General features: G+C 44.9%; 1 pseudogene; it reads right to left on the bottom strand.

Annotated features, from left to right (window-relative positions):
• Positions 1-114: 114 nt before the first annotated feature.
• LOC102870837 lies at positions 115-888 on the bottom strand (annotated as a pseudogene).
• Positions 889-7,446: the final 6,558 nt, after the last annotated feature.

The raw sequence follows: 7,446 nt of genomic DNA, 5'->3' as shown, positions 1-7,446 counted from the left end.
TTTTTTTTTTACAGTGTATTCTTAGCATTTAATTTTTTCCCCATTCATTCACTTTTGCACATTTTTGACGGTGGAATAAGTTTATTCTTATGTACGGAAGAGTCGGTGTGTACATCAGCCCAGTTTGGTGGTGAGTATTTTGGCCTTGACATTCTCCAGTTTGGCGACGGGAGCCACTGACTTGGGCCTCGGGAAGTTGCCTCCCCAGTGTCGGTGGATCTCATCACATCTGCCATTGTAATTGGTCCTGATGGCTTCTACCAGCTTCGCCAGAGCGCCTTTATCTTCCGGGTTCATCTGCATGAAGGAAACAGTGGAGCAGGTCTTCTGGTGGATGAGGCGGCCCAGCCTGGCCTTGGCCTTGATGATGCAGTAGGGAATGCCCATCTTCCCACACAAGGCCATCAAGAAGACCACCAGCTCTATGGGGTCCATGTCGTGTGCGATCACCACCAGCTGGGCCTTCTTGTTCTCCACCAGGGTGGTGACTGTATTCACCCTGGCACGGAGGACAGGGGTTCTCTTGTGAGGGTGTCTCCTTTGCCAGCAGCCTCTGCTTCTTTTCCTTCTTGGTCTCTGGTGGATACTTGTGGGCCAGCTTCACCAGCTGAGTAGCCGTCTGGTGGCCCAAGGCCTGGGTGAACTGGTTAATGGCAGGTGGCACCTGGAGTTGTTTGTAGAGGATTGTCCTCTCCTGCTGCAGCCGGATGTAGCGGGGCCATTTGACGAAGCTGGTGAGGTTCCTTTTGGTTGGATGTCCTGCCCGATGCCAACGTTTTTGGGTCTTTTCTCGAACATGGGATTCACCACCTTCTTGGCCTCCTGCTTCTAGACCACGGCAGGAGCTGGGGCCACCTTCTTCCCCTTGGCCTTCTTTCCCTTCGGCATTTTGGGTGGATTGGCAAGAGAGACCATTTTTGCATATTTTTCTCCCTGCACATCCCTCCCCCATCCAGTTCATTTTCATCTTTGGGGGGAGGGGAATTCTTTCATCCACCCCTCCTCCGAGTTCACTGTCTGCTTTACTCTGCATTTTTTCTGGACTCCTGTCACGAAACTAATACCTAATCCTATATTCCTTTTAAACAAGTTCTTTCCCTCATCTGTTTAAATGCAGTATACATTATTTATCCCCCTTTTTTTATGTTCCACCCAACCCCGATGTCAGTTCTATTTTACAAAAGTGGCCCTATGCAGTATTTGTCCTTTTGTGACTGAGATATTTTTCACTCAGCATAATGTCCTCCAGAGTCACCCATTTTGTATAATATTTTATGAGTTCTTTGTTTTTCAATGTAGTATAGTATTCCATTGTGTGACTATACCACGACTTCTCTATCCATTCATTTGTTGATGGGCACTTGGTTTCTTTTCAAGTCTTTGATATTGCAAACAAAGCCTCAATAAACATGCGTGAGCATATATCTGCTTGGGTGGTAGTTGTGGTTTCTTTAGGGTATATTAGCAGTAGTGGAATTGCTGAGTCACATGGTATTTCTATTTCCAATCTTTTGAGAAAGCACCATAACTGCCTTCTGTAGTGGTTGCACCATTTTACACTCCCACCAACAGTGAATAAGAGTTCTAGTCTCTCTACAACCTCGCCAGCATTTGCTGTTTGCTGCTCTGTTGAATTTTGCTATTCTTACTAGGGTGAGATGATATCTCATAGTGGTTTTGTCAACTCATCTTTTTGAAGGGCTTCCTCTCTTTCTCTGACTGTCCCCCTTTCTCAGCATTGTGGCTCAGTTTCCTATTGCTATTGCAATAAACATCCACAACTTTGTGACTTAAACAACCAATTCACAGTCCTACTTCTGGAGGTCAGAAGTCCAAAACGGGTCAGTGAGCCTGGTTCTTTCTGGAGGGGTATCTGTTTCCTTTCCTTTTCTAGGCTCTAGAATCAACATCACCTATCTTGAAAGCAAGTCCATCTAGGATGCTTCACAGAGGCAAGGATGGTGACACTTCATCTCGTATGCTTGGAGAATGTTGTCAAGAGGAGTCAGCCCTTGGAAAAGGACATCACGCTTGGAAGGAAGAGGATCAGCAAAAGAGAATAAGACGTTGACCAAGATAGACTGACACCATGACTTTAGCAAAGGGCTTGGGCACAGTGGAGATTGTGACGATGGCACAGAACAGGGCCAATTATTTTACCTGTTTTACAAAGGGCAGTTAGCTCTGAGTCAGAATTAACTCCAACAACAGCTACCAACAGCACAGGCAGCCAGCATTCCCTGGCTTTGCAGCCCCTGCAAAGTCAAGGACATAGCACCCCCCTCTCTTCTCTCTCTGCTTCCATCCCCATATCACTTTGTCTCTTCTAGGGACCCTTGTGATTCCATTGTACCCGCCCCCTCTACCCAAATAATCCAGGGAGATTCTTCACTGAAATCTCATTTGCAAAGTTCTGTTTGCCCTGAAAATTCCCTGGGATTTGAGTATCTTTGGAAAGGGAGCATTATTCTGTCTGCTATCTCCAAGATTTTGTCTCCCATACTTCAGGTATGTTGTGGGGAAGTACAAGTTCTCGAGACAAGACATCAGGCTGGGAAAGGCAGAGGGTCAGAGAGAAAGACCCTCAACATGATAGATTGACACACTGGCTGTAACAATGGGCTTGAGCCTGTAAGAGGTGGTTGAGGAGCTGTAGGACAGGGCAGGTTCCAGATCCGTTGTTCAGAGCTGCTATAAGTCAAAGTCAATTTCATGGCATCTAAAACAGCAACTCCAGGGCCCCCCCACCCCACGGCACTTCCTGGTCTGGACTATCAGGATTGTGTAGGGGTTGAGAATTCCTGGCATAATAGGACGTAGAACTTCTCCATACCCTCATACTACATCTTTGCACGAATTACAGCTTCAGACCCACACTCTTGAACTCCCTAAATCCAAAATATCTCTAAAATGTTTACAAGGTTGTGAAGGCTGTTTTGGTGCAGACATGTGGTAGAAATCCCGTTTACCTGAAATTCAGCAGAAAAATAAAGGCACTCCGTCGCCTTGGCACAACGCCTGGGACTTGCAGGTTTTCGCTGTAAAAATCTTTGGAAGTTGCTCAAGGAAGAAAGATTGAATTCCCTAAACTCCAAGCTGGAAAATGAGGAAGCCAAGCAGGGAATAGCTGTCAACCCAGTTCCGCTTCCCTGTCAATATTCCCCAAGCCTGCCTCCCAGACGCAGAAGTCCTTGAGAAGGTGAAAGTGAACTAACATTGGGGGTCAGTGCGCAATTACTAAGCATTAGCTTAGCAGTTTCAACACGCTCGGAGGGACCTGGAGATCTGCTTCAGAGAGGCCACAGCCTTTACATCCTATAGAGCAGTTCTACTCTGGACACATGATGTTACCCTGAGCCAAGCCTGACTCTTCCGGAGCTAGCATCCACCCACATACGTACCAGCCAAGCACGGAGCTGTGTGCCTTACACGTGAACCTCTGCTTGGTTTGAGTCTCATTCACATTCTATGGTGAGAAAACTAAGTCTTTGAGAAAGTAAAGAATTTGACCAGGCTCACAAGACCATTCACTGTTGACGCTGATGTGTCAAACGTGTTAATGGTTGGTTACCCAGGGTGGACAGTGTTGGGTGAAACTCCCCGATTTAAACAAGCTTGGAAGCAGGGAACAGCATCCACTTCCGTAATAGCTTGCCTCTGGAAACCCTATAAACCTGGAGAAAGGATGAGAGACACACAAGTGTTGAGGACTCTCCTTCATAGGGTCACTATGAGTCACCTGCGACTTGACGGCACTTAACAGTAACAACAACCCGTGGTGGACAGTGTTGGGTGAAACTCCCCAATTCAAACAAGCTTGGAAGCAGGAGTGGCATCCACTTCCGTAACAGCTTGCCTCTGGAAACACTATGAACCTGGAGAGAGGATGAAAGACACCCAAGCGTCAAGGACTCTCCTTCATAGGGTCGCTATGAGTCGCCTGGGACTTGATGGCCCTTAATGACAACAAGGCCATTTAAGGGGTCGATTGAAATATTGAACTTCCTTGCAGCAAAGCCTGTTCCTTTCTATGTCAAAAGAGGCCTCTACAGCCTTAGTGAAGTGAACAAAGGCATCCACAAGGTGGAATGACTTAAAAGAACTAAAGCAGGAGTCCGCAGACCTTTTCTGTAAAGAGTCAGAGAGTAAATATTTTAGATTTTGTAGGCTAAAGGGAGCTTTGGAGGGTAGGGAGCTGTGCTGCTAACCCAAAGGTGACATTTGTCCGATGGCTCAAATCCACCCCCAACGAGAAAGCTGGACAATCTCCTTCCATGTGATTTACAGCCTCTGAAAACCCGCTGGAGGGTCAGCTGTGAGTCGATTCCAATTCAACAGCCATGAGAGAGATAGAGGGGGCCATAGGTTCTCCGTCACTGCCATTGAAGCCGAGAAACAGCCACAGATAACCTACAAGTGTTTGGATGTGGCTCTGTTTTAATAAAACTTTATTTCTAAAAATAGGCAACGGATTTGACCTTAGAGCCATCGCTTGCTGACTCCTGGAACAAAAGTTTTAAAAATCATCTTTCCCATGCCCAACTCATTCTCTCTCACTCTCATCACGTTCTTAAGGTGAGACAGTGAGGGGTTAAGAATATAAACCAGTATCATCCTTCTACAAAGTAGTTTAGCAATAATGACACAGCAATTCTGTATTCAAGACAGGAAAGCAAAGATGATGGTAGCAAGATATTGTAAGAGTCGAGATTTGTTATATATATCTCTGGTCTGGCCACCATCTTAAGTCCTTTGTTCTTGTTTTTCTCGAGTTCACTTCCTGAAAGGACCTCAGGAGCAAAGGAGTGACTCTAACTCCTCCTGTATGAACCTTACTCCAATCAGAGTGTGCCAAATGTTCGGGCCCTTGCTAATGAGCCCACTCATTTACAAATTAGCCAATCACCACGCACCGCCTCCATCTTCCCTCACAAGTTCCCCAATCCCCTTGTATCTCCCTGCCACTCACTCAGTCTTTGCCACTCCCAGCACCAATAAAAACCCTTGTCTCAAAGTGCTGGGGACTCTGCCACGTGGCCGCTGCTTCGGAGTGTGTGTAGAGTCCCTGCTCTAGAGCTTGTAATAAAATCCCTCATGTTCTTGCATCTGTTTCGGCTCCCTGGTGTCCTTTGGGGGACACGTGATTGTGGCACAACAATATTCACTGTACATACTAGAGAAGTAAGGAAAATAGCCTAACTGGCCATCAAGAAGAGGTCGCTCAGCTAGTCCTGTGTAAATTATGTCCATTGATATTAAACGTAAAAAAATGTAAGCCTACAGTTACTGACATGTAAAGATGTCCAGGATGTTTATCTTAATTGAATCATCAAATGTTATCTATAAAAATAATCCCATTTCTAGTTTAATAATATGTATATAAACTTTAAAAAAAAGTTCATTAATAATAAATACGAAGTCTTTACAGTGATTGCCTCTGTGTAGTGGAATTCTAAGTGATTTTTACCCTTTTTCTTTATCTTTGGAGCTCCAGCGCTTCTGTTCCACACAGACACATAGTAGGTGCTCAGGAAATACTTGTGGAGGAGAGGAAAAAGTACTTGCGTGTGCTTGAGCACTGAGGATAATCTGGGATTAGAAAGGCATGTGTCTGTCCTGTCCTGATGGGCAGAAATGCAGGAAGTGTGGCTAGTCATGTCTGAGATAATGATTTCTCAAGATTTTTTTTAAAGGATATCAGTGTTATTCATAGCAACTTACAGCAACCTCATCAGCAACAGATGGGAATCATGCCTGGTTCCGTGCCAACCTCACAAACACCACCATGTTCAAGTTCACATTAGTGCAGTCACTAGGCCAGTCCATCTCATTAAGGGTCTTCCTTCCTTCCCTGACCTTGTACTTTTCCCAGAATAATATCTTTTTCCAAGGACAGGTGCCTTCTGACAACCTTCCCAAAGGACACGAGGTGACATTTCACCATCCTTAACTATAAGGAGCACTTGGGGTGCCCCTCCTCCAAGACAGATGTGTTTATTTTTTGGACAGTCCATGAAATGTTTGATACTCATCACAACACCACAAATCAAAGGCATCAATTCTTCTGTCTTCCTTATTCATTGTCCAACTTTTACAAGCCTATGAAGGAATTGAAAATACCATGGCCTTGCATTTGGCACACTTTTGTCTTTAAACTTTAAATTTGGAGGCATCTTATAACATTGTAATCAAGAAGGTTCTTCCAGCATTTTCCAAACTCAGGAGCTATTAAAAATACATATTCATTTGATTCTACAGAGCAACACTGCCCTAAGCAAAGCCACAACACAAAGCAGGGTACAACGCGTGTGACATACAGCATAGAAAAGGGCTCCTTTCCCTCATGCACAAAATCAGTACTAAAAACAGCAGATCAGTGGGAAAATGGGCTAAAGATTGGGACAGTTTCTAAGAAAAGAACTATAAACAATTCTCACACAAACGAAAAAATCATCTGTGTGTTTCATATTAAGGGAATCACAAGAGAAACGCAAACTCTATGCTGAGGTATCAAATTTTCACCCAACACAGATTGTTAAGATGACAAAGGAATGTGACAATATGCTGCAGTGAATGTCAAAAAGGGGTGGTGGGGTGCAGATGCTCTCAAGCATTGCTGTGGGAGCTTTGGTAGTGTAGTGGGTAACTCATCAGGCTGTTAACAGAAAAGTCAGTGGTTTGAACCCTCCAATGGTTGCAAGGGAAACGGATGGGGAGTTTCCTCCTATAAAGAGTCTCCTCCTAGAAACACAATGGAGGGTGATTATGAGTCAAAACTGACTTGAGGGCTGTGAGCTTTAAGCATTTCCGGTGGGCGTGGAAATCAGGGCAGTCTTTATGAAGAATATTTTTCACCATTTTTGGTACCCTGGTTGCACTTTTCCAATGACAGACTTGTTTGTTCCTTTGTCAGTCCATGGGATATTCAGAACTCTTAGCCACACGAGTCAATGGCACAGCAGATACGCATACGTTCATTCCCACTCAGAGCCACCCCATGTGGGTCAGAGAACTGGGCTCTATAGGGTTTTCAATTACTGATTCTTCAAAAGTAAGTCACCAGACCTTTCCTCCATGGCCCCTCTGGGTAGACTCAAATTTCCACCCTTTCAACAAGCATCTGAATGTATTAATAAGCTAAGAAATTAAAAGACAAATTGCACTGGGGAAAGTCTGCTGTCAGAGACCTCTCCAAAGTACTGGAGAACAAGGATGTCAGTCTGGAGACTAAGGTATGCCTGATCCAGGTCATGGTCTTTGCAATCACTTGCTATGCATCAGAAAGCTGGGCAATGACTAGGAATGATAGAAGGAGAATTGATGCCTTTAAGTGTGGTGCTGAAGAAGAGTGTTGAATATACCATGGACTGCTAGGACAACAAACAGGTTCATCCTAGAGAGGGTGAAACCAGGCTGCTCCATGGAGGCAAGGATTCTGAAGCTTCA

The sequence above is a fragment of the Elephantulus edwardii genome, unplaced genomic scaffold (genome assembly GCF_000299155.1).
Source record: "Elephantulus edwardii isolate Elephantulus edwardi_28Jun2011 unplaced genomic scaffold, EleEdw1.0 scaffold00117, whole genome shotgun sequence".
NCBI classification, from domain to species: Eukaryota; Metazoa; Chordata; class Mammalia; order Macroscelidea; family Macroscelididae; genus Elephantulus; species Elephantulus edwardii.
This window is presented reverse-complemented; position numbering and strand designations above follow the sequence as displayed.